Raw genomic sequence first — 18312 nt, 5'->3', positions numbered from 1 at the left:
TATATATATGTATACATATATATCTATACATGTATATTTCTGTATATATTCCAAATATTTCCATATAGAATATATTCCCAATAGATGGATAGATAAGTAGATAGATAGATAGATACTGGAAATACAGATACACTCCAATTATTACTTAGGCATAAGACCCTTCAGTGAGAGCTCATTAAAAAATGCCTAAATTTAGGAATAATGGGGGAAATCCACACCCATCTACCCCCGGAAAGTGCTTTGGGAAAACAACCAAGAACTAACCCACCCCGCACACAAACTGCTCTTGCCAGGAACAGGAGGGAAAAGATGCTCAGCTCAGAACTTCCCTCCCTAGTCAAATATTTAATAATAAACTAAGAAGAGAAGCCAACTGTCTCCCTTGGATGTGGTTTTCATTTGGAAGTTACTAGGAGTTTTATTTCCATCCAAAATATCTTCTTTTTTTTTTTTTTTTTAATTCCTAATGTGTGTTTTGTTCTGATAAATCTACCTAAATAAAGTACAAATGGGATTGATGTGGCGATGACACGTGTGTCGCATTCCAAGCCCTCCAGCCCCCCCTTTCCCAAGGCTCCCGATCCCCAGCACTTCGTTAATCGATCCCCAGCTCGAAAGCTCTCCAAATAATATCTGAAATACTCCAAAGTGAGGGGAAAAAAAAACCAACCAAAAAACCACACAACCCCGTCCACGTTAATGCGTTAATTCCCACGACGCCTTGTTGCTTTGAAATCCCGGAAAAATGGGAAGCTTAAATGAGTCCTATGAAAAGGAACAGGGGCATCATTAACGCAGCCGGATCCGTATCACAGACTGCAGCAATTATTCCCTGGTGGAACACGGCAAGCTGGGAAGAGCTTTCATTACCAGGGGTTTCACAGGTCCTTCACCTCTGGCCAATCTCACGCTAAAACAAGCATTTTCTGCTCCACGGATTCCAGCTCCATTTAAATCCATAATTGCTCTGATTTGGGTACATATGGAGCACGGGGAATTCATGACTAAGAAATCTATTAGTCAATAAGTCCTTTACTTTTTAAGGGACCTTTTTGTCATCTTGCCTCAATTTCTTCCCCGGGTCTTGGGGTGGAGGGAGACGCTGATTTCCACGGCAGGTGGGATCTGCCCCGGCTCCCCTCTGCTGCAATTACCTTCCCGGGTCACCGAGGGGGAATTCAATCAGGGAAGAAGCCCATGGGATGCTGCCTCTGCCTTGGAATTTCAATTCCCTACCACCAGCAAACAACCCCTCTCCAACCGACAGTGGGCATTGGATGGGTTTTCATTATTTCCCAGGCCAAGAGAGAAGGTGTTTGGTCCAGGGATGCTCAAGTGTGGATCGGGCACCATCCTTCCATCTCATTTCCCGCTTTCTTGCACCCTTCATTTGGTACAGGGACGTTCAGGCATGGGTCAGGTGCGATCCCTCCGTCCCAATTTTCCCCTCTCTTGTATCCCTCACTCAGTACAGGGATGCTCAGGTGCAGATCAGATGCCATCCCTCCATCCCTATTTCCCTTTTCCTGTATCCCTGATTCGGTCCAGGGGTGCTCAGGTGTGGATCAGGTGTGATCCCTCCATCCTTATCTCCTGTATCCCCCCCCAAACAGCCCTTTGGCGAGCTGCAGACAAACCAAAAGCGATTTTTCTACCCTTTTTAATTACCTCTTTGCATCAAAATGGGGCGCATCCACCACGGAGGCACCGGAAAAACTCCCCAATTTCAGAGCTGCCATTCCCACCCTCATCTCAAACCCCGGGTGGATTGTGTATCCCGGGGTTATCTATTCCCCCGCGGGTGCCGGCGGAAACGGGAGACAATAAGTCTATTCTCCTCTTCCTCCCCATCCCTGTATCCAAGTGCCTTGCAGGAGTGCATTAAATGATGCGATTAACATCTGTCACATGCGCTTCAGTCTCTCTTTCAGTCTCTCCCGGGGGAAGGAGCCGCACGTGCAGGGAAAGGGTTTGTTTTGGTGGATGTGGCTGCTTTTCCCGAGCACTCGGTGAGAGGGGAAATGCATCTCCATGGGTGAAGTGTCCCATGGCAGGAGCATGGGGCTGGATTCCCACAGCCCTTCCCGATTTACACCCAAACAGGGCTGGATCCCTGCAGCAGGATCTCCCTTCCCTGTTTCCACCCCAAAAAATCCAAGCCTTGCTCTGTATAATACACGTTTCCTGCACGTTTCCATTTGCTCCTGGCAGGACCTGAGCCTGGCGCCTGTAACCAACCACCCGACCTGCTGCAGCTCCCGAAAACAAACCCAACATTCCACATGGACATCAGGATGCTGCCTCTGCTCCCCATCCTGCAGCACCCAGGGTGACCCCTCTGCTCCCAAAACCCACCAAATTCAACACCAGCAGCAATGCTGAGCCATCACCAGGGATATTCCAGCATTCTGGAAACCAGGAAAGAGAAAAAAAGCCCCACTTTGGGACAGGTCAGCCCCCCCTCCTGTGGGTTTTTTTTTTTTGAGGCAGGGGGAGAAAAAAAAGATGAAGCAGCATCTTAGTAGGACAGGTAGGAGGCTGGGATGCTGCTCCCACAGCCGGGATCCTCTTTTAATTGATTTCTCATGGTTTAGTGGCTCCTGGTTTTAATTACAACACAAATGTTTGCTGATGCAATTACGGTGCACATGAGATAAAGCTGTTAGAGGGTGTCACTAGGTCGGACTTCTTCGTTTATTTTTGGGCTCGGGAGGGAAAGAGAGATCATCCTTCCCTCACAGATCCCCTGGGGATAAATCCCAATCCCGAGGTGGGTTTCTTTGTGGCGGGCTGGGGGTTTTGTTTTTTTTGCTTCAGTATATTAAAAGGGGGAAAAAAAAAATAAATATAAAATGCTGCCTTGCAGCAGCTCGTCTGGGGGTGAAATAATCCACTCAGCATTCAGATTATCAGCTAATGCGCATTTGCATCAGAATGGGTTAGAAGAGCTCCCAGGATGGAGCAAGATCCCTACGGATCAGCCGCTGGCCTTACACAGAACAACCACAGATCCTCGCCCTGGGCACAAACCAGCTCCTGGAAGTGGTTCCAAATGTGTCATTAAATATAGAATATATGTAATATGTTATATATGTTAGGAATATATAGGAAATATATATGTAATAGATATATATTAAACTGGGAATATACATATTAGATATATAAAATGTAGAGAGTGCACGTAATAAATATATAATATATGTTATATATATTGGAATATATAGGAATACATACTATATATAATATATTGAGATTATACATATTATATACAAAATGTAACTGGAATATACATACATATAAAATGTATTGGGAGTATACAAAATATAAACATACATATAATATATTATAATATATTATATATATTAGGAATACATAGGAGAGATATATTATGTATAATATAATGAAACTGTACATATTCTATATATAGAATGTATTGGGAATATACAGAATATATAAAAATATATTGGGAATATACATATTCCATATATAAAATGTATTGGGAATATACATATATATAAATATATTGGGATTATATATATTATATATAAAATATATTGGGAATATACATATTCTATATATAATATGTATTGGAAATATGCATATTATATATATAAAATGTATTAGGAGTATACATAATATATATATATATATGTCACATTAATTGGAATATAAATATATTCACAATATATTCCCCCTGCCCAGGGGAGACATGGACGAGCTAATGAGGATGTGACAGAGTTTATGGGTCGGATGAGACTCCTCTTCCCAGGGGCTGCGCTCGGAATAAACCTGAGGGTGGAGGGAGAAGAAGGGAAGGCGAGGGTGAGGGACGGCGAGGGGTTTGGGGAGCGTGTGTGCTGGCCAAAAGAGCAATCCTGTACTTGTCAGCTTCAATCAGGCACGTTGGACAAGCAGAGAGCGCTCGGCCCTGCCAGGAAGGGAAGGGAAGGGAAAGGAATGAAACCCTTGTCTCCTCGCCCCACGGATGTGCCAGGAGAGGGTTTGCAAACACATCCTTATAGCTCTCCTGTTTCGTTTCCCTGTTGAAAAATAAATAAACAGGATTGTTCTGGGGTTTTGTTGTGGGTTTTTTTCCTCTCTTTCCCCTTTGTCTAATCTGGGAAGCAGTAAACTTCCAGGAAGAAGGTGGGATAGGCCAGAGGCATCTCCATCTGGGACTCGTTGGGCAAGGGGCACCTGGGGAAGGGTTTGCACCCCAAAAACCCATGGTGCCTGAAACATGGAGCATCCACAGCCCTAACCCAGGCAGCTGGGATTTGGTATCTCTTAAAGACACGTACAGAATCCAGCTGATCCCACTGGAAATGCCTCTTCCAAAAACAGCCCCTACAGCAACCTATAGATATAACCCTATAGCCATGCCTGGAGGGAAGGGGACACCTGTGAGCCCCTCTCCTCCCATCAAGAGCCTTTGTGGGGAGCAAGAATCTCAGGGAAGCACTGAGAGGGTTCCACTTGAGGGCACCTATTTAATCCCAACCCCTTAAAACCGAAATAAAGCTCGAAACAATCCTGAACCAACCCCTCGAGCCCAAACAGCAGCGAGATTTGGGAGCCAGTCCAAGCTCTGCAGCTTAGGCCCATCTCCAAATATCTCCCAACAAGTTTATTTATGGAAAATAAAATCAGTCCAAGATGTTCACAGCTCAGGAATATTTAATGCTATTTGGTGAGAAAGTATTTCCAGCGAGGAGGGAACCGCACGGCTCCGCGGGCACCGCACCAGGGACGGTGGCTGGCACCGACCCATCCCAGTCACCCCACGAGCTCTGAACTGGTCTGACTGGACCAAACGCCTCCCTAATTTAGTTCACGGCAATCCTGCCTAATTAACTGGCTCTGGAGGCACGGAGCTGGGCTGAGGTGAGCCGTGGGAAGAGGAAGGTGCTGAGGCACCTCCGAGGGGAGCGTCGCCCCCGGGTGCCACCGCATCCCTGAGGAGGAGCTGCCTGGGGATCCAGCCAGACCTGTCCCCTTCCCGTCACCCCAGGGATGGGAAGAACAATTTCCCTGGCTGGGAGGAGGAGGGAACAGCAGCAGAGAGAGGGATAACCTGGGCAGTGTTCAGACACAGCCCCCCTCTGCTGCCCCTGGGGTGGGCACGGCCCCTCTGCCAGCCGAAATCCCGGGATCTGCGCCCAGCCCGGCACACAAGGAGGTCACACATGACACAGAGCTGTCTGCCAGGGCAGCCCTGGGTCAAGGGCAGGCCAGAGGCAGCAGTGATGGGAGTCACTTTAATAGACACCTGCCACCTGATGGTGAGCATTAATGCATCCCTCTGCTCCAGTGGGACACGGGTGAACGTCGTGGGACACGATGGGCTGTCACTTGGCAGAGGGGGGGGGACACAGAAACAGCCAGGGAGGGAGGGACAGCGCCAGGGCAAAGGCCTGGCTTTTACAAACAGCCCTAATATCCCTGGAAGACGTCTCCGAGTCATGCACCGGGTTGGAAATGTCTCCCATTATAATTATGAGTCATTCGTGACTCAGTGACATTTCTGGAATTATAAAGCAGTGCCTGGCCCAGGCTGTGCTGCCCCGTGCCAGTGCTACACAACTTATTTCTGATGCTATTTCCCAGACAAACAACCCCCCCAGAGCCATCACCCCCCACCCTGGATGTGCAGCCATTCAGGGACAGTCCCCTGGGACGACAAGTTTTGGATTCACACCCCAAGGGGTTCTTTCTGTGTAGGAAAAGCTGGGGCCTGAGTTCCAGGACAGTCCCAGGTGTGCTGCCCACAGCTGGAGCAGCCCAAGGGGTGGGATCTCCTCAAGCATTGTGTTTAAACATGAATTCCTTCAAATAAATAAAAACAACCTGTGAAGTCAATAAAAGTAACTTCCAATAGCCCAGAACTGGGTGCAAAACCAGGGTCACGCCGCTGCTGCAAGACACCTGCACCAAAAAGGGGGCTCAGGGACCCCTGGACACAGCAGGGTTGGGGTGGTCACACTGGTGTGTGCTCCCAGCAACAGGCATTTCCATTAAGGCAGCCCCATCCTCCCAAATTGCTCAGTTTTGCTCTGGGAATGGCCAAATCCAGGGCAGGAAACACTCTTTGAACTGGTAACCCTCAATCACACGATTATTCCCCCCACCCCGTGTCTCCACGGTCCCTTTACAGCCCGAGAGCTCTGTTATTAAAGCACTAGATTTTAGAGGATGGGGATATGGAGCCCAGGGTTCTCAGGGGTTGGAATGTTGAGGGGTCAGAACACTCAAGGATTGGGATGCTGAGGGGTCAGGATTCTGAGGGATCAGGATGCTAAGGGGTCAGGATGCTGAGGGGTCAGGATGCTCAGGGACCAGGATTCTCCGGGGTCAGGTGTACCAGTCACATTCACCAACACCCCAATTGCTCCATGCAGAGATGGAGCTCATGGGGACCCTGTGAGGGCGGGGTTTGGCACCAAAGCAGAGCTTTGGGATGCTGGGAAAACCCAGCAGAAACCCAGAGCCCTCCCTGCACATCCCACTTTGCCACCTGCAGCAGGTGAGGGGCCGGCACAGCTCGGCACAGCTCCGTGCCTGGGGAGCACCCACCGGTGCCAGGACCTGTCAGAGCAGAAATAGAGCCGTCCCCGTCCCCCTCCCCTCCCAAACGCCGCCTTTTTTTACTATTATGTCTGAGAAGCGACGTCTCTGCTGGGTTTTTTCCCGCTGATTTAATGGCTGGGTGGTGAGGGCTGCCTGGCTGGGAGACAACTGCGCTCTGGGCAGCGCCAACAGAGATGGGGGATATAAAAAGAGGAGGAAGCATCAGTGGCAGCGACGCTGATTGACAGTGAATGAAATGAAGCGGCCAAATTCCATTGGCGTGGCTTGAAATCCCAGGACGATGCGGAGAGCTGATGGCTCCTTTCCTTGGGTTTTGCCAGAGCTGGCATTCGCCTTTCATCCTTATTTAATTCACTGTTTGGAGACCGCCACGGGTCTGTGTGTGTGTGTGTGTGTGTGTGTGTGTGTGTGGTGGTGTTTTAATTGTATGTTTCCCTCGTGGAGCAGATTTATTTGAGGTGCAGCTGAGGGAGCAAAGGAAGGGGCGCAAGGCATTCACCCAGCACCTCAGCCACAGCCCTGCCTCGTGCCCCGGTGAAGAACAACCCTTAAGAGTGCAATTTATACCCTGGGTGCAGATGATTTAATGTTTCATAAAGGATTTCCCGCTGCTGAGTGCCAAGGGGGGATGTGGCTCCCATTGCTCAGGTAGGGACCCCACAGGAATCCCCCCCACTCATCCAGCTGCAGGTATCCCTCTCCCAAATACTGGGGTTTTTTTCTGGGAAAACCAAGTGTGTGAAGGCTGTGGTTGCTGCAGGGGACAGAGGGGCTTTGCAGGTCTCCCCTTTGCCACCAGCAGGTCCCCACAGTGACATTCCATCTCATGGATAGCCTGGAAAAGGCCAAACTGGGAGCTGGAGGTGACCAGGAGCAGCCAGTGACACCAAACTGATCCTCTCCCCCAGTGCTAAGAGTCCTGCTTCTCCCTCATGGCCAGGTTTCCACCCAAATTCCCAGGCTTTTCACTCCAGCTGGAAGAAATCTGGCGAATCCCTCAGCTCTGTGTGACCTGCCCCTCCACGAGGAGAGAGAACTCCCCGGAACAACGGGGACAGGAGGAATTCCAGCAGCTGTGCAGCAAACCAGGGTGCTGTGGGAAGCCTGGCTTTTCCTGCAGCATCCCAAAAAATGCAGGGAAACCTCTGGAGAGACCTCCCCTCTGAGCTGGGGTCAGTGCTGGACACACAGAGCACGAGGAGCTGCCACCCTGAGTGTCCCCCATGTGTCCCCCCTGCCACCAGGACACCCCAAAACGCAGCCCTGCCACGCAGCCACTTTGATCCTCTGCTTAATCCCTCCTTCCCATTAATTCCCCCATCAGGCTCTGAACCTTCTCGAGGAGATGCTGAGATCAAATGATTAGTTAAGAGACCGTCAGGCTCGGGGAACATGAAAGGGACAAGTTTTGTTTAAGGATGTTTAACCCTGGCGCGGGGAAGAGCCGTGAGCCGAGAGCTCCCTCTGCTCCCAGGAAACCCTCCACGGCTCCAAACCCTGCCTGCCCTGGTGCCCTGCAAACTCATCACACCCCAGAGGCACCAGCACCAGGGAAATGTTTCCTCCAGGAGAGGCATTGCATGACAAAAAAAGTGACAAAGTGACAAAAAAAAGGGTAAAATGGTCACAAACCCCCAAAAGTCCATCAGCCCTCCTGCAGCAGGGAAGACCCCCCATCCAGAAGTAAAATAAATAATATCTGATTTATTAATTGATTAGAGGCAGTCCAAGGCAAAATAGCAGCACTCCTCCCTCACACAAGCTCCCCTGGGATGGGGGGAAAATGAGGGAGTTGTAGTTCCATCATTTGGGAAGGGAAATAAATAAATGTCTCAGGACAGGAAGGGGGATTTTGGGCAAAGCAGAGCTTGGCACCCAAAATAAAGGGGGGAAGCAGGGAGCAGAAAATTATTTCAATTACAATGAGAAGGTGTTTCAGTGGAAAAAGTGGGTTCATCTTCGATACTTGATCCCAAGAAAAGCAATATCCAGGGCTATAATACCCCATCTCACAGGGAGAATGAGTTATTAAGTCAGAAGATGAATGGTTTGCAGTGCAGCTAACTGCTCCAGTTAAGAGAAAAATAGTTATAAACTTACTCTTTGCCCCAAAACACATTCCTCCCCCTCATCCCCGGGCCTCGGCTCTCCCCTCGGGTGAAGCTTCCCTCATGTGCCTCATTTTTATGGCTTATAAAAATTCCGGAGGGGAAATTTTAATAGAAGTAAAAAAAAAGGTGAATTTAGATGGGTGGATTTTTTTTTTTTCCCTCCTCCTCCTCCTTCCCTTCTCCCACCTTTTATTTTTTTTTTTAATAAAATAAAATAATAATAAAAAAAAAAAAGAAAAAACCACTTGAGGAATAAAAATAACCCGGATAGTTCAATTGTGGGGAAGGGAGGGAGGATGTAAATGAAGGAGCATTCTTATGTATAGCAGCGCTCCCGGTGCAGGGCGACTCGCCCCGCGCCTCTGTTCTGCATGAATAAATCTGGATAAAAATGTAACACTGCAAAGAACTCCAATCCCAGAACTGAGACTGTGGTTCTCGGAGGCTGGAGCGACACAAGCTCTGCCAGCTCTGCCGATTTTCTAGGAGGAAGCACTGAAATGGTAACACACAACTCCCACCCCTGCAGGGTTGCAGCGATGGGTGTGACACCCCCCCTTCTGATATTGAGGTGAATAAGGGTTTTACTGACAAAAATCACGGGATCATCCAGGCTGGAAAAGCCCTCCCAGCCCATGGAGTCCATCCTGTGCCCCATCCCAACCTTGTCCCCCAGCCCAGAGCACGGAGTGCCACGGCCAGGCCTGCCTTGGGCACCTCCATGGATGGGGACTCCACCACTTCCCTGGGCAGCCCATTCCAACTTTTAACAACCCTTTCCACGAAGAAATTCCTCCTGATGTCCAGCCCACTCCCCGAGAGGGCAGTGTGAGAGCCCTGGGAGCTCCAGCAATGCTCAGGACCAGGCCACCCCCTCCAACAAGAAGTCAATGTTATATTTTCCTCGGGTCTCATCACAGCAGTCCCTTTGCTTCCAAGATCCCAAGAAGCAGAGGTACTGGAAAGTCACCTAATGACTTAATTAGTTTAAAATACATGCTGGGGGGGTGAGGTCAGGGCAGGGCAGGGCCCCCATGAGCCCTCTCAACCCCCCCCAGAGAGGCAGCACAGCGGGGGCACCTGCAGCGCATCGAAGCAGGACGGACTTTTCTCGCAGCGCTCCCAACTTTTCCCCTATTCCTCTACCTCGGGATATCCATGATATCCCTCCAGCAGAATCTCCCGACCCCCCCACCCCCTCCCTCTCCCCTCCACTCCACTCCACTCCCCGGCAGAGAGAGCGTGGCTGCCTGTTACACAACCCTGCTCGGGAGATCCTACGTGGGCAGACGTGGGTTTTCCTCGGAATCGACAACAGCTTCTCCGCTGCAGCTCATGCAGAGCATGAGCAGCTTATATAAACAGCCCTCTGAGTTACCCTGCGTGGGGGCTGCACGGAGCACCCCCCTCCCCTGGGCTGGGGGGGGATGCTGGGACCCGCCTTTCCCCCCTCCCCTTCCCCTCGTTGCTTTTTTTCCCCCTCCTTTTCCTTTTTTTTTTTGCCTTCCCCCCCCCTCTTAAACAACCCAAACCTTTGTGGTGGTGGGGGAAAGAGGGAGAAAAAAGGCAGCGAGAGAGAGAGAGAGAGAGAGAGAGAGAAATGACTCAAGTGTTTTGTAACTTGTCACATTCGAAGCTGCAATTTGGAGGCAGGAAGGAGGGATCCAAAATAGTCACCCCAAGCCCGGATTGTATAACCGAGATTCCCCCCACCCCCCGGCCCCTCCCCTCCCGCCGGGAACACAAAAAAAAAAAACCAAAAAAAAAGGGGAATTTCTGCTCAGATTGGCAGCTGGAAAAAGGCAAGAGAGCTCGGGGTTGTTACAGCACAGGAAGGAGCCCCCAAATTGGGAGGAATTACTCATCCATGGAAGAGGCTCCTGTGCTGGCAGGGAAGGCTCCGGGGAAGATGCTGCAGGGGAGGAAGGATCCCGGGGAGGATTTCTCCCGGCTCAGAGCCCCGTGGCGAGGCTGAGCTCCCCGGGATGCTCCCTGCAGTGGGAGGTGACGCTGGGGAAGCACAGCTGGAGTGGGAAAGCAGGACAGAGTAGGTTTCCCTGCAGGAAAGGGACCCTCCGAGGGCTGCTGAGGGGCATCAACCACCTCAGCTGCCAAAACTGGGCTCAGAGCCACCCCAGATTCCAGGCAGGGGATGGGAGATGCTTGGATAACCCCATGGGAAAGCTCCATCAGGGTTAGGGTGGCCAACACCTCTCCCTCACTTCACTTCCCCTCCTGGTTCTCCCCCTCCTCCCGAATCAAAGCCACCAACACTCAGCAATTCCCAGCATTTTCATCCACATGCTCAGCAACTCATCACATCCCAGGAGAGCCTGGCTGCACCCAGAGCCTTCTGGAAGAGCAGGGAGGGCGACACCTGCCTGGAATGGGACGGGTGATGGAGCAGACACTCCCCAAATACACTCAACCCACTGTTCCAGAGGTCCTGGAGCCTTTCCCTGCCCAAACAAAGCCCAAGGTCAGAGCTGTGGAGCAGGACCAGAAACATTCCCAGCTCTCCACAATGTCCCTGACAAGGGGCAGCAGCAGTGGGGAGGCAGGAGGGGTATTTCCCACCCATTCCCAGCCCACCACAGAGCCAGTGCCAGCACAGGCAGAGGAGCTGGGGAGGATTCCAGGGAGAGCAGGAGGATGCCGGGAAGATGAGAAAGATTTTGGGGAGCCATGCCCAGCTCCCCCGCAATTAAACATAACTTCAAACCCCATAAATTCAATTTTCAAGGCACAAGCGCCAGGAGGAACCTGCCTGCTGCCATAAACCCTCCTGCCCACCCAAAATGCCACTAATTCCTTTTGAAGAAGCCCAGGCAGGTCCTGGGAGTGTCAGGAGACACAGTGAGTGTGACACCTCCCCTCGGGACTCATTGATCTGCCATCGACCACCCTGTGGAAGCTCTGAAACCCAGACAGGCTTTGGCATCTGCCTTCAGGTTTTGTGGGGGCAGCACCTCCTAAGGGTGTCCTCAAAAATAAACCTTGGTGAGGGGGGGAGTTTAAAAGAGGGGAAGGGCTGAGCTTTGCAGCCTTTTCTCCAGTGTCACCTCAGCTAAAGGCTCTCAAACCCTGAGTGCCCACGCTGGCACATCACAGGGCAGCACAGGCTGTGGCTGGCAGCCAGAGCATCCCCAAAAATGCCAAACGTGGGGCAGGGGGGAAAGAGAAATGGGTTGTTTTCAACGGATTCATCTGCTTTCTACAACACAGTTTGGCTTTGCAATTAGAAACATAATGTATAAAATCTCTGTTTCTCCATTACAGGCCCACCTGGCAGGTTCATCTCTGCAGCTTTTGGATTAGCAGGTGAAAATAAAGTGGGTATAAAGATGCCCTGTGACCTCAGGGACTTGCCCATGCAATAAACCAAGGGGGGAAAAAGCCAAATTCCCAGCAAATTCCCAACCAGAGCACGATCACACCCTCCCTGGGATATCCCCACTGGAATCCCGGACAGCCCATGGCGCATCCCATCTCCACACAAACACAAGCAACCAGCTCCAATTTGAACGAAAAACGGGATAATTCGACACAAACCCTACATCTGCGGGAGCAGCACAATTATCTCCCGGAGTTAAGTGCTGATGGAGAGAAGTTTTAATTACCAAACCTTCTCGTCCTCCCCCACGCACAAAAAAAGCCCTTTTTTTTTTTTTTTTTTTTTCTGGCATGTTTATTTAATAATAAAATATGGCAAAAACTCTATGTTAGCGGAACGCATGGGGGGGGCGCACGTAAAGTACAAGACGAGCTGAGATCTGTTTTGTCACCGGCGCTGAAAATATTAGTTCCTTTGATCTCTCTGGCTCCAAAGCAGCTCTGGAAGGAGAGGGGAGAGAGAGAGCAGCGCATTCCAGGGCGCATCCAGCCCTCTGAGGGGAATGGGGAGGATGGATCCCAGCTCCTGCCTCTGCACGTGCTCCCCCGCTCACGCAGGGCCCCGGAGATTGACAACCTCCACTCCTGCACATGTCCCCGTCTCTTGATTTACCCCAAGAGAAGAGCAAGCCCAAGCCAGCTGCCTTAATCGCCATGGACAGGGCTAAAGGGTGCCCCTGTCACCCATCAGTATCATTTAGGGCTTGGGAAGCGCCCAATTCCCACGGGGAATGCCCCGTTGGAGCTCCGTGCTCATATCAGTCTTCATTTCACTCGGTCCTTAACACCATTGTCTGGTCCACGTATCCGAGCTGTACAGTAACGCTATCTGATGCATCCCATCCCCTGGCACGGGAGCCACCCTCTGCTCCAAAACCTGGCTGCCAACAAGGAACAGCAGCAGCTCCAGCCTGCTTGAGACCAGCGAGATATAGGTTACTCACTTCCCAACATATAGACATGCGGAGGTTGCAATCGCGAGTGAATCCTCCAGCAGGAATTTTTATTCCCCCCCCTCCCTGCCTCCCCTTCCTTGGAAATTCACAGCCAACCTGCTAATGAGTCTTTGTGAAACTTGTGCCTTCTTACCTCTTAATTTTACAGCCTGTTCGGATTTTGAGCTCTGTGGACAGCCTCACATTTGGTTTGGAATTATAGGCTGAGTGGCTGTTCTCTCCTATTATTGTGCTGTCAATCTCGTATTAGCACATTATAATATGCTACACTGAATGCATCTGTTCCGTAGATCACAAGTCCTAATTGTCATTTGTTGAATCACTTTGTCTTATATGATTGTTAAGCAATTATTTCACCCAAAGCAGCTTAAACTTTGATTACTGTATAGTGTTTACAGGGATCAAAGGGAAATCAGCGGCTGCCTCAAACATTTTGCTGCTGGAACAGTCACAAGCGTGTCCCGCACGCGGGAGATGCCGACACACACACACAGCGACGAGACCGGGTGACCTGTGGGGTTCCTTCCCACCCCTCCTGCCTGAAGGGGGAAGGTTGATTTGTCCGGGGTGGTTAAAGGTCCAGCAAACGTGTAGGTAATGAGGCAAATGGGAAGTGACATTCCTGCCAAGACTGCTCATGGAAAGAGGCTCTCATGGCGTTGTGACACCAGCTGTCCCAAAGGTCCCCTCCGGTGGGGAAAGGGCCCGGTGGGGAATAACACCCCGTGTCGTGTTGGTGGAGCACTCCAGTGCTTTACATCAAGGGAAAAGCACTCCTGGCTCCTCAAAAAGGCTTGGAAGTCAAAGCAATGCCTCGCTCGGGGTTCACATCCCAAAGTGACCCTCCCAAAAAAGCACCGGCACTCGCGGCTGGAGGGTCAGCAGAGGACAGGGCCGGAGCAGCACAGAGAGCCCGCAGCACGCAGCGGTTTTGGCTGTGCCACCCCACACTGGAGCCCTCACAGAGGCACTTTGGGAGCTCACAGCCCTCACACCACCATCCCCCGGCTGCAGAGCCGGTCCCAGGCGCCGGGAGCCGCTGGGTTGGGATGCTGGAATGATGCTGGAATGCCACAGCGGGGTCCCAGGGCATGGGAACCCAAACCAGCAAGGCCAAAGGGAGGGGTTCATCACCAGGGGCTTGGGCTAATCCCCATAATATGGGGCTGACAGCATCGGGAAGGAATGTTGGGCCATTGTTTCTAAGGAGCCCAGACAGGACTGAGAGAGAAAAAAAACACCCTGGTGGCTCCGTAACTCCAGACGGTTCCACGAGCCAAGGAGGATACACAAACTGTCAGGAATCTTCTGCTTAAAACCATCTTCTTTAATGAGCCTTGAATTGAACCTGAGTGCCACCAGAAAGGCCCCTCTCAGCCAGCTGCAAATCCCCTCCTGACACAACTGGAGCACAGGAGATTGAACAGACCTTCTCCTCCCTTTGTTAAAAGTTAATGAATTTCCTCATACAAATGATTTTTTTTCCAAATAATGGGCCCCAGCCCCTGGAGCACAGAAACCTTTATAAATCAGGACTGTCCCCAGCTCAGCCACCAAGTGCTCACAAAAAGGGGAGAACTGGGGACAAGGCTGGGCTATAACCAGCAAGTGCACTTTGCTGTGGGCTCCAGGCACAACCCAAACTCCTGGGAGGGTCTCACTGCCCTGCCCTTCCCTCCCTGGGCATGGCTGGGATCCCCAGTGCCATGGCAGGACATCTCCAGCCCCAGGGCAGCACTCTTGGGTGCTGGTTATAAAGTTTAGGCTCAAAGAGCTGCTGCATGAACCCCTGAGGGCATCACCCCACTATCACACAGCTGGGGGCTTTTCCAGCTGCCTTTTCAGCTCCAGTTCGTTCCACCATGGAAATGGCTTTAAATAAAGTGACCTGGACAGCTGAGAGAGAAGTTGTAGCTCATGGATTGTGGCTTGGCCAGGAGAGGGTTCTCCCACAAACAACTTAAGTTTAGAACATTTGAGTTTGGGGTAGAAACCCTGAGAAAAGTAACTTTTCCTGGACCTTGCCTGGAAAAAAAAAAAAAGTCCTACTCCTTCCCACATATCCTAAACAACTGATGGCACAGCCCAAAAGAAAACCAAGAGAGCCTCTAAGGAAGTTGTCAAACCCCGGGATGAAAACAAATCTGGAGGAGCAGGTAAAAGGTAAGGCCGTAAACTGCGGCCCCGAGAACCCCCGGCAGGTAAATTGCTTTTTAACAAGGAGACAAGTCCCATCAGCAGCATCTGCTGTATGTTTTTATAAAGCCCAGAAATACGCGTTCAGAGGGGCCAGTAAATAAAGTTCCCATCGATTTGATCTCAAGTGTAATCTGTTTTTCTGTCCGCCACCAGCGGCGGCAATAAAGGCGAATCACGGAACGCGGCGTTTCGGTTAATGCGGCGATACATCATCTTCTGGGGGGGATTGCTTAGCTGCAGAATTTATAAACTCGCCCCCAAATTGATGCAACGGCCAATTTTCTTTTCCAATTTATTTTTGGTTGAGCAAAGCAATATCGTGGCAGGACAGGGAGGACGCATTTCCCGTCTCTCCAGATGTTCTCTCGCTCCGTCGGCCCGAGGAAGGGCTTCTGGTAGCTCCTCTGTTGGGGTTTTTGGGAAGGTGCTGGTGGATACTTTAATATTTGGGGCTTGCTCTGTGTTATAACCTTGCAGTGGCACCCAGAGGGTGCATGGGGTGTGCACAGAGCAAGTTATTCAGTGTCCAGGGGGTCTTCCCAGTAAGGGTTGAGCATCCCCAGCATCCCAGGGAGGTGTCTGCCAGTCCTCTGCACACCAGGACAGACCAACTGGCTGCTCTGCTCCAGCACAGGGCTGGGGGACAGGCACTTCCCACCCACCCAAAACATGGGCATAGGTTGTGCCTAGCAGTTAAAGGCTTTCCAAGGTACCCAAACCATCCATAGCCAAACTCCTGTGCATGGCAAAGCATCCCTTGCTCCTTTGCCTGACTGTGCTGCTCACAGAGATGCAGCCAGACACAACAGCTGCCTTCACTGCACCAAAAGAGTCCAAAAATGGGTCTTTGGGGCGGCAGAAGTGATGTTTGACAGAGATGGTTTCAACAGCCCGGTGTTCAAACTGGGTAAGCACCACAGAAAATTAAAAACCACCCTGACCACGCATAAAACAATGTAATAAAGCCCTCCAGGCCAGGTTTTGATGCCATCAGAGCTCAGCTTTGCAAGATGCCACCCCACTTTAAGGCCCTTCACCCAAAAACATCGACATTGCCCTCACCAAGGAGCACAGAGGCTGTGAGGGGAGACCTTGGGCAGGGTCAAACCTGACCCCCTCCCCTCCAAAACCCACCACCAGTATCTGGGATAAGGATGGGAAACATCCCATTCCCCTCCCTCCCTCCCTCCCTCCCTCCTCGGGAACCTGATAAATATTTCCAGGGATAAAAACAAACACTCCGCATTTGGCTTTTTTGGTGGTTGTTTTTCTTGAAGAGACAAAGTGTTCCACAGAAAGCCGACACTTCCTACACAAGTTTGCATCCTCAAACCCCGAGTTTTTCTGCCGCTCATTCGGGGGGAAAAGGCATCTCCAGCCCCTCAGCACCCCATCCAGGGATCCCTGAGCCTCTGGAGTGCCCAGCAGCGTCATGTGGAGACAGAGACAACTTCAGGAAAGTGAGGTTTGCTGTTCCCACAAATGAAGAGCAATCAAGTTTCCTGGGCTTAGAAAACCCCATCATAAAGCATGAAAACAACTCACACACCTCAGCCCTGTGACGCAACTCTTGTTCCCACTTGATTTAGGGTGGTTTGTTTGGGGTTTTTTTAAGGAATAATATTATCCCAAAGCATCCTTATGGGTTCAGGAGTAAGAGAATGAAATATTCCCATAAAGAAAGTATGCAGCAATTCAGATCCAGTTCCCTGGGATGGGTTTAAGGCCAGCCAGCCCCTTGCCCAAAATTAACCCCGGATGAAGCTAGAATATTCCCAGCTGTGCAGAGCTGGGGATGTGTGTGGGGTTTTTTTTTAGGGGGAAGGGCCAGAGGAGAAAAATCAACACAAACCACGGGAAGCAGCAGGACCCGTGTCCTCAGATGCCGCCTCAGCACAAGATGTGCCGAGATGCCTTGGAAGGAAACGGTGCCAAATCCACCAGCAGAGCCAGCCCTGATGCCAGCGGGAGCCTCTGGCCCCCTGGGAGGGGCTCCCCTGGGATCTGCCCCCCTTCCCTGGGCATCCCATCCCAAAATAAACAGGTGCTGCTGACACACACCCACCTCCCGAGCCCAGACTGGGGATACTCACTCCCCTGCCGTTGTTTCTGGGTTCAGGGATGCACAGCCTGCATATCCCCCCCCACCCCAGGGAAGGGTCTGGCTCTCATCCCTAAAATCCTCCCCCAGCCCAGCAGCACCGTTGACCCAACAGAGCAACATCCACCAGCCAGTCCCTTCCCTTCTCCCAGCCGGGCTTCGCTTTCCAGGACTAAAATATAAAGGAAAACAACTGCCCACATCCCCGGGAAACTTCAAACTCCTGGAAAGCGCCGCGGGGCGACGGATGATTCCGTGTGCAGCAGCCTGTGCCAGGAGGGAGGCTTATCTTGGAAGAATCAGACATCTTTAAGGAAAAGTTCTACTTCAAACCATGTGATCCACGGGGAGGGGGGAAGAGACTTCCCAGACGGAGAGGAAGAGCCGGGAGAACGGATTTTCAATGCCCCAAGGCACACTGAGAAGTGAGTTTTCCCTTATCAAGCTGTGCCTGAGACCTCCAGGGCTGGAGCCAGCGATGGGAAACACGGCAATTGTTGGGATACGGGAGTTACTGGGGTGCCAGCAAGGATTTTTCACGGGGATTTGGGAATGCTGAGAGCTGATGCTGTGACATCCTCAGACACCCAGCTGGACTTGGAGGGCAGGATTCCCTCTCCAAACAGCCCTCCCTTGTTCTCCCGCTCCCCTGCCCAGCAGCGCCCCAGTGCTCCCAGTTTTCCCAGTCGCTCCCAGTTTCCCAGTCACTCCCAGTTTTCCCAGTCGCTCCCAGTCCCGGCGGCGCTGGAGCTCGGGAAGTTCAATGCTGCCACCTGGTGGCATGAGGGTGGAACTGCAGCACGGGGGGGACACGGGACCCCCTCCTTCCCGTTCCTCATCCCCAATTCCATCAGGATCCCGCAGCAGATACCAAACCCCAGCCAGAGCCCGGGATGGGCTTGAAAAAATATTGACCAAAAAAATAAAAAATTGTAAAGATAAAATTTATGGTGCACTTTTTTCT

At 51.2% G+C, this 18312-nt stretch overlaps 1 protein-coding gene across 4 annotated transcripts in view; it reads right to left on the bottom strand.

Annotated features, from left to right (window-relative positions):
* PEBP4 (phosphatidylethanolamine binding protein 4) overlaps positions 1-18312 on the bottom strand; it is a 79422-nt gene that overhangs the window by 43312 nt on the left and 17798 nt on the right. The window lies entirely within an intron of this gene.

The sequence above is a fragment of the Myiozetetes cayanensis genome, unplaced genomic scaffold (genome assembly GCF_022539395.1).
Source record: "Myiozetetes cayanensis isolate MyiCay16 unplaced genomic scaffold, myiCay2020 scf30, whole genome shotgun sequence".
NCBI classification, from domain to species: domain Eukaryota; kingdom Metazoa; phylum Chordata; class Aves; order Passeriformes; family Tyrannidae; genus Myiozetetes; species Myiozetetes cayanensis.
This window is presented reverse-complemented; position numbering and strand designations above follow the sequence as displayed.